Consider the following 9,413-nt stretch of genomic DNA (forward strand, 5'->3'; position numbering starts at 1 on the left):
GCTTTCAGCCCAATTACCATGAAAAGAGAAAGGAAGTTCAGAAGAACCGAGAGAAAAGACTGGCCAGACTGACTGGAAGTGAACTTCAATGGGAACCCATGACATTCCCGCCTCTTTGCCACACATTCAAATCGGGTGGTTACGTGTTTGAGACCACCTCATCCGATTTAGGAGCGTCTCTGGAAGATCAGAGTATCAATGCCATAACCACTAGAAATGCTGATGACACAGTTAGATCTGGGATATGCCCTCTGCCACCTGGGTTCGTGCCTAGCCGTTGGTCGGTCGAATAACTACTTGTGGTTTACAAAAGTCTTTCAGAGTAATATTCAAACTATCCCTATTTGCCTATACTCGGGGCAATAGGTGATCTTTTGTAAAGGTTAATAAACATTATGTTTAAGTTCAATAAAAGATGCACCTTCTTTTATCTTCTCATGGCAAACAAAATTTTCCTTTATTTCATTTTTGAATTCATTGTCTATCTTCTATATTTCGGTACATCATTTCCACTTTCTCTCGAATTTCATTCTTGATTATTTCGTGTGGGATATATTCCTATCACACATGCACATTTTCCCTTCTTTCAGATCCCTAGATAACAATAATGTAGGCACTAATGATCCTGATCCGGAGGTGGATTTTGAATCAGCCATTTGTCTCAGGATTAGACACAGATATGGTAGTCCATAAACTACCTATCAAACAAGAATATAAACCCGTGTAGCAAAAACTGAGAAGAATGCGACCAGAAATGCTCTTTAAGATCAAGGAAGAAGTCAAGAAACAATTTGATGCCGGTTTTCTTCAAGTGGCCAAATATCCAGAGTGGGTGGCCAACATAGTGCATGTGCCGAAGAAGGACGGTCAAGTACGCATGTGTGTCAATTACCGGGACCTTAACAAGGTAAGTCCTAAAGATAACTTTCCTCTGCCACATATAGACACTCTGGTGGATAATACAGCTGGGAACAACTACTTTTTATTCATGGATGGATTTTCGGGGTACAATCAGATCAAGATGCATCCTGAATACATGGAGAAGACCACTTTTGTCACAATTTGGGGAACTTTCTGTTACAAAGTGATGCCTTTCGGATTAAAGAATGATGGGGCAACATACCAGAGAGCTATGGTGACCATGTTCCATGACATGATGCATAAAGAAATCGAGGTTTATGTCAACGACATAATTATCAAGGAACTGACCGAGAATGAACATATTGAACATTTGAGAAAGCTCTTGCAGAGAATGAGGAAGTTCCAGCTATGACTGAACCCTAGCAAGTACACTTTTGGGGTGATATCCGAGAAACTGTTAGGCTTCGTGGTTAGCCAAAAAGGCATCGAGGTTGATCCTGACAAAGTTAAGGCTATCCAGAATCTACCTCCACCTTGAACACAAAAAGAAGTTCGAGGTTTTCTGGGCATATTGAATTACATAGCTCGTTTCATATCTCAGTTAACTGACAAGTGTGATCCAATCTTTCTCCTTCTCCGAAAGAACAACCCTGGAGCGTGGGATGAAAACTGTCAGATTGCATTCGAGAAGGTGAACGAGTACCTATCTCATATTCCTATCTTAATGTCCCCCATCCCGGGCAAACCTCTGTTCCTGTATCTATCCATATTTTAGAACTCAATGGGGTGTGTCCTGGGTCAACATGACGAATCTGGAAGAAAAGAAAGAGCCATCTACTATTTGAGCAAGAAGTTCACCGATTGCGAGGCCAGATATCCTCCTATTGAGAAGGTTTATTGTGCTTTAGTCTGGGCTACAAAAAGACTCCGACAATATATGTTGTATCATACCACTTGGCTGATTTCCAAGCTAGATCCACTAAAATACATGATGGGTGTACCTGCTCTCTCTGGAAGGTTAGCCCGATGGCAAATGTTATTGTCTGAATTCGACATCGAGTACGTGAGCCAAAAATCCATAAAAGGAAGTGCCATATCAGATTTCTTGGCAAGCAGAACCGATGAAAATTATGAGCCATTAGACTTTGATTTCCTAGACGAAGAATTAATGGCTTTATCTTTAGAAGAAACATGTACTTCAATACATAGTTCCTGGAGAATGTACTTCGATGGGGCATCCAATGCATTAGGACATGGCATCGGGGCAATAATGATCTGTCCATAAGGGAGTCACTACCCATTTACCAGCAGAATGAACTTCGATTGTACCAATAACATGGCAGAATATGAAGCATGTGTCTTGGGAATTTGAGCTGCACTGAGGCAAAATATAAAGACCTTGCAGATATACGGAGATTCGGCATTAGTAATCTATCAGCTCCGTGGAGAATGGGAAACCAAAGATGCAAAACTGATAGAATACCGAAAGTTAATACTGAACCTGCTTGAAGAATTCGACGAAGTTACCTTCCACTATGTGCCGAGGGAAGAAAATCAAATGGCTGATGCTTTGGCTACCTTGGCAGCCGCATTCAAAGTTGACGCGGAGTCTGAAATAATGCCAATTAACATGCAGTCGTATGAGTACCCAGCTCATTGCTACCAGATTGAAGAAGTAAAAGACACTAAGCCTTGGTACTACGACATTTTGCAGTATATCAAGCATCAAAGTTATCCAGAGGAAGCCACTGAAATCGATAAAAGAACCATTAGAAGGATGTCAGCTGTATACGTCCTTGATGGGGAGGTCTTGTACAAGAAAAGCCATAATCAAGTTCTATTAAGGTGCGTCGATACTGAAGAGGCAAAAATGATAATGGAATAAGTACATGACAGAGTTTGTGGAACACATGCAAATGGACATATGATTTCGAGACAAATAATGAGATGCATATATTTCTGGTCCACACTAGAAAGTGATTGCATTAACTATGCTAGAAAATGTCATAAATGTCAGATTTACGGAGATAAAATAAATGTTCCACCTCATCCACTTCATGTCATGACATCACCATGACCTTTCTCTATGTGGGGCATGGATGTTATTGCGCAAATCCATCCGAAGGCTTCGAATGGTCATCGTTTCATCCTTGTAGCCATCAACTATTTCACCAAGTGGGTAGAGGTTGCTTCCTATGTCAGTTTCACTCAATCCGTTATTTGAAAGTTTTTGAAAAAAGAGATCATATATCGGTATGATTTACCTAAAAGGATCATTACCGATAATGCTATAAACTTGAACAATAAAATGATGAAAGCTGCTTGTGAGCAATTCAACATAAAGCATCACAATTCTACTACCTACAGACCAAAGATGAACGGCGCAGTAGAAGCAGCAAACAAAAACATTAAAAAGATAGTGGAGAAGACGACCGAGACCTACAAAGACTGGTATGAGAAGTTGTCTTTTTCTTTGTTCGCTTACCGAACCTCAGTATGAACCTCGACTGGGGTACCTCCATTCTCATTAGCTTATGGAATGGAAGCAGTGTTGCCCATTGAAGTAGAAATTCTGTCATTACGGGTCTTGACAGAAGTCAAACTGGATGACGCAGAATGGGTGCAATCCAGATACGATCAGCTTAACCTGATAGATGAAAAGAGACTGAAAGCTATTCACCATGGTCAAATCTATCAGAAACGAATGATTTGAGCACATGACAAGAAGGTATGCCCGAGAATATTCAGTGAAGGAGATCTGGTGCTAAGGAGAATTTTCCCAGTCCATAAATATTTTCGAGGAAAATGGATGCCAAATTGGGAAGGATCTTATGTCGTGAAAAAGGCCTTCTCCAGAGGAGCCCTTGTCCTGGCTGAAATGAATGGTGTAACACCCCAATTTAGGGGCTAAATTTAAGAAAATATAAATTGGTGGATTTAATTTGGTATTTTGAAAGAAACAGGGGATTAAATTGTAAAGTTCTAAAGTTGGCAAACCGTTTTCAGAAGTGCAGAAAGTTCAGTGGCTAAACCCATGATTTAACCATTTTTTTAATATGTTGAATTATAAATCTGATTCTCGTGCGCAGGCAGCAGAAATTTTCCAGATTTCCCTTATCCATCAACCCAACTTCCAACTCCGATCTACTCGCCGTCCGACCTCCAAACGACGAGCCGAAACAACCATCGTGTTCGTTGTCAACCGAGGAACAAAACCCCTCAAACCTTTCGTCGTGAATCATCGCCGTTCGTCGTGAATTTCAGTCGAAAGTATCGTCGGTAATAACTCGGTTTTAGTTGGTTTTTCATCGATTCACGACGATCGGGTCATCCGTTTACGACACCTCCCGCACCATCGTGTTCCTTGTGTCGTTCCGAGTCCACCGGTGTTCTCCTTTTTCTCCGGCGGCGGCGGCGCGTTGGGAGGTGAATCGGTCAAACTTCCCGATTTGTTGAAATCGAGCTCTCCGCCGTTCAAAATTGTGAACCGAGCTTTGTAAGTATCTCGATATCGCTCAAAATAATTTTTAGGAATTTTTCCGAGAATTTTCCGACATTGGGTTACTGTTCACGCGCCGCACGCGCCACCACCTGAGAATGGGCTTCGTCTGGAAGCATGGGGAGCCGTTTGAGCCGAGCCGTTTGAGCTGAGCCGAGCCGTTTTAGCTGAGCCGAGCCGAGCCGCCTAGACCGAGCCGTTTACTGTTGACCACCGTTGACTGACGTTGACTATAGTTAACCAAAACTTTGACCAGCTTTGACCGGGCATTAAACGACCTTTGACTTCGACCGAGTATACCTATCTTGATAGTTTTCGACGTTCCAAATCCGATTCCGCAATCTATTTTCCGAAATTCGGACCCGAAGGCCTCGATATTGCCGGTCAAACCCGTTGACTTTGATTTTGACCGAAAATTCCAAATTTTCGAAAAGTCATACTTTATGCTTTCGACGTCCTGAATCCGAATCCGAAGTCGGTTTCACCAAATTCAAACCCGGTAAGCTGTTTTTGACTGATTTATTACCCGATTCGATCCGTTTATCGCAATTAAGCTCCATTTCTGATATAATTTATGTTGATATGTATCTGAGGAATTATTAGAAGTTGAATTGAAGATCAAAGGCGTTCGAATGGAATTTTTATGGTCGATTAGTATTGCACAGAAATCGAGGTAATACTTTACTACCTCTTTATGCTTTATGGAACATGTTGATATTGGTAAATGCATGAATAAGATAATGTTGGTCACTTTTGTGGAGTTGAATAATTTATTCACTCGATATGAATGTGGTAGAAATTCTGTAACTGAATACGGATCGAATGACTAAGATAAGAGATTGATAATTGTTAGAATTAAATTACAAGTTTGTGATTGGTGATAAAGAAATCAGCTCTGGATTTGTAACTTATATTTTATATCATCAAGGGTTAAATGTTAAAGATACTTGGATGAAAAATTATGAGAATACTCCGATATGGTAAAATTAAGAAATTACCCTTATGTTGGAAAATGATAAGAATTGCCCCTGGAAGTTGGTTAATAACTCTGAAAAGACATATTGATCCGATATAACTACTGATGTGCATAAGAAATGTTAGTTTTATTTGGAAATTATGGATAACCGGTTTTAATCCTATGAGAGTTTGTGAAGGAATCATTTCAAAATCAAAGAATGTTCGGGAAAGCAATTGATCATAGGATCTCTAAATTATAATTATTTTCGTTAAGTGCTAATATTGAAATTATTTGGTTAAGAAATTACGAAAATGCCCTTGAGAGATAAAATAGTCTGAATTGACCCTGAATGAGAGAGTACTTTGAGGATTTGTACTTAACTCGATTAAGTACGAATTTAATTGTTAAGATCCTGTCTTTGTACAGAAAAATTTATAATATTCCGTTTGTAAAATCTGAGAAGACACTTGACCCGAAAATATTCGAATAAGGAGTAAATACTTGAAGAGTAATTTATTGGAGGTATTCTGCTGACAGAATTGTTCGAAAGGACTGAAGTAAATGATAAGATTGAATTAAATAATAAGACCGGATGGAAGGAAATGATTGAAATATTCTAGAATTATAAAATGACCAAATTACCCCTGGAATGGAAATAACTCAAGAATGTCACCAAGCTCAGGAATGAATGGATATACTAAAGCTTTGAAATGAATAGAAAAAAATGTTAAGCACCAAAATGACCAAAATGCCCTTATAACCTAGAATAAGTAAATGTCTTGGATTAATTAAGAAATCCAAATAAACATGGATGTTGTGCTACCAGTAAAAGTTGTGAAACGCAACTTAAGTGATTAACCAACGTTAGTACTATATCATTACCTGAATGATATAAGTATCACTTGAATGTTTGTTCATCTGCTCAAATTTGGATCGATGATAATTCTGGAAGTACTTGGCGCAGCTCAACTCTAGAGAGCATACAGTACTAATAAGTGGGTAGTCGTTAGTCAAATCAACCACGAATACCATAATAACTTTATTATATGAATAAATTGAAATGAAATGTAGTACAACGTGTATTTGAAATTCAGAAACGTCTAAATTATTCTGGAAAACTTTAAAGTAATCGGGATAGACTTGCTTACCAAACGAACTAAGTAACATCAATGAGTAAGGATTAAATAGGTGATTTGATGAGTTTGGAAACACTGTTGAACTTACATGATGAATTGTCATTATGGGTTATGAGCCATGGATCAAGTACGTCGGTATTTCCTGATATTGTTGAAACGTAGAAATGAAATAAAGACCGTTGGAAGATTTATTCAGTGATGATTATGGGGATGATCTATGGATCTGCACTATGGTATTAAAGAGTGAATACACTGGAAGGATAATGAATTGACTTGTTTGACATGCATCAGTTTGAGAGTTGTGTAACTCGAGTTGTTTGATAATATGATCGATAGTCGTAGATTGTAAATGACTTGAATCTTCGATTCTATATTTCATCTAAAATCACTTCGGTCATGTTTGAAAAAAAAAACAAGTAACGCAGATGGAAAAGATCTGAATATCTCATTTGGTTCAATTGGGCTGAAATCCTATGAATTTAAAGTATATTCCTGAATACCCCTGATTGTTTGGGTAATGGAATCACTCGCAGTAAATCTGAATTTAGAATTATTATGTATAAAGGTTCCTGAACGTTTTCCTAAAGCACACGAAAATATAGTGGGATTCTAATGTATCAATATTAAATGTCTGGCTAGATCGGTTAGTAATCGATTCTCCTCAATAGGACCTTGTTCCAGGAATTCGATCAAATTTCATAAGTTTCATGTTATCCAAAATGATAACTACAATGGCCTCTGGAAATACTGGGATTCTCTAGTGTGTTCCCTACTTGTTATTGAACTGTTTATGGTTTTAATACGTGGTACACCGAATTCATTGGCTATTGTTTTATGGATGCACCAATTTAATGTGACAATTTATGGAATATGGCTGCTATCTAATTTTTGTTTTGAAATGGTATATGATTACTATGTTTTGGATTTATGGAGTTTATGTCACGGTGCAATTGAATTTTGGAATTGAAATACGATGGAATAGCTCTGATCAAGCTAACTGGGCCTAATGTGACTCTTGAGGGCCCCAAGATGTTTCATTAGGTCGGCTTTCCTTTGCTGTGTGCTTAGGGTAGTATATGGACTTATTGACTTGGGCTTAAGGATACAAGCTTCATAGCCTATCCTTAAGTCGGCTTTCTTTTTGCTATGTGCATAAAGTAAGCTATGGAAAATAATTTTGGGAACTACTGATGGTGTACCAGAAAAGGGTTTAAACTATGATTTTCAAAAGTTAAACTCTTTACGAAATTGTGAGATTACTGGACTATGATTTGTACCTATTATGATTTTTATACTGTTGGAACACACTAGACATCCTATTCGATCTCCTGAAAATGTCATACTTTGAAAGGTTTCTTATGAACTGAGATTCATGGCTTCTACTCGATGAACTTCTAAGGGAACCCCAAATTATTCTGCAAGCTGGTATACATATGATTCAATAAGGAAATGATATGGCTTTCCATTTATCTACATGTCATGTAGCATCATCTGGTAGTTCTGTATTACTGAGCTTTCCAAAGCTCACTCTATTACTCACCTTTTCAGGTTAAAACAATTGTACCAGTGCATCTATCGACTTCAGTAAGGGAGTTCTTCCGGCGTGGTTGCAGAGTATGGTACTTGTGATTAGGGGGCATGTAATTGTATTTTGTTTTATATACGAGTTTGGAAATCTGTTTTATTTTTAAATAGTGATAAATGATTTTATAAGTTTACATGTTCTGATAAAAAGTTTTAAAATTTCTGCTATTTTTACGGTGGGTCGCTCCGGTGGCCCTAATGTGACTTCTCGAATCGGATCGGGCTACCCGCATCGGTTTGGGGTGTTACATTTAGTGGTATCAGAGCTATGGTTCGAGTCAAAATTTTTCAAGATAGACCGGCCGGTCAAATGTCAAAATATGTCTGATCAGTACATGCCCTAGACTGCAATCGTACCTCTCTGAGTTGAAACTCCATGGCTAAGTCCCTATCTGTAACGAATAAACCTAAGTTTCTATCCATTAAGGCTATAGTTGTATAAAAAGGAATACCAGTAACATCTGTCTAAACGTTGTAAAGTATCTAATGAGCCATGTGAGAGTTATTCATCTGAGAAATTCTGACTCGACTCTGGAAATGAAATTGGGATATATTACTGCTTTATGAGCCTATTCTCGTGACCAAGACTGAATTGATTACTAAAGGAAATTTTCGTTCGGATTCTTTTATTGAAATGAGAAAGAGTTCTGATAAGAATGTATACTCAACTAGTTAAGGATTAGTGGAGGATCCGTATTTCTATAAGAGCTACATGAAAGATATGAAAGAACTGATGGAAGTTTCATTTCTGCAATTATGTGAAATGAAGGAATTTCGAGGACGAAATTTTTTTTAAGGAGGGGAGAATTGTAACACCCCAATTTAGGGGCTAAATTTAAGAAAATATAAATTGGTGGATTTAATTTGGTATTTTGAAAGAAACAGGGGATTAAATTGTAAAGTTCTAAAGTTGGCAAACCGTTTTCAGAAGTGCAGAAAGTTCAGTGGCTAAACCCATGATTTAACCATTTTTTTAATATGTTGAATTATAAATCTGATTCTCGTGCGCAGGCAGCAGAAATTTTCCAGATTTCCCTTATCCATCAACCCAACTTCCAACTCCGATCTACTCGCCGTCCGACCTCCAAACGACGAGCCGAAACAACCATCGTGTTCGTTGTCAACCGAGGAACAAAACCCCTCAAACCTTTCGTCGTGAATCATCGCCGTTCGTCGTGAATTTCAGTCGAAAGTATCGTCGGTAATAACTCGGTTTTAGTTGGTTTTTCATCGATTCACGACGATCGGGTCATCCGTTTATGACACCTCCCGCACCATCGTGTTCCTTGTGTCGTTCCGAGTCCACCGGTGTTCTCCTTTTTCTCCGGCGGCGGCGGCGCGTTGGGAGGTGAATCGGTCAAACTTCCCGATTTGT

This window comes from Hibiscus syriacus, unplaced genomic scaffold, assembly GCF_006381635.1.
Source record: "Hibiscus syriacus cultivar Baekdansim isolate YM2019G1 unplaced genomic scaffold, ASM638163v2 tig00016004_pilon, whole genome shotgun sequence".
Taxonomy (NCBI): Eukaryota; Viridiplantae; Streptophyta; class Magnoliopsida; order Malvales; family Malvaceae; genus Hibiscus; species Hibiscus syriacus.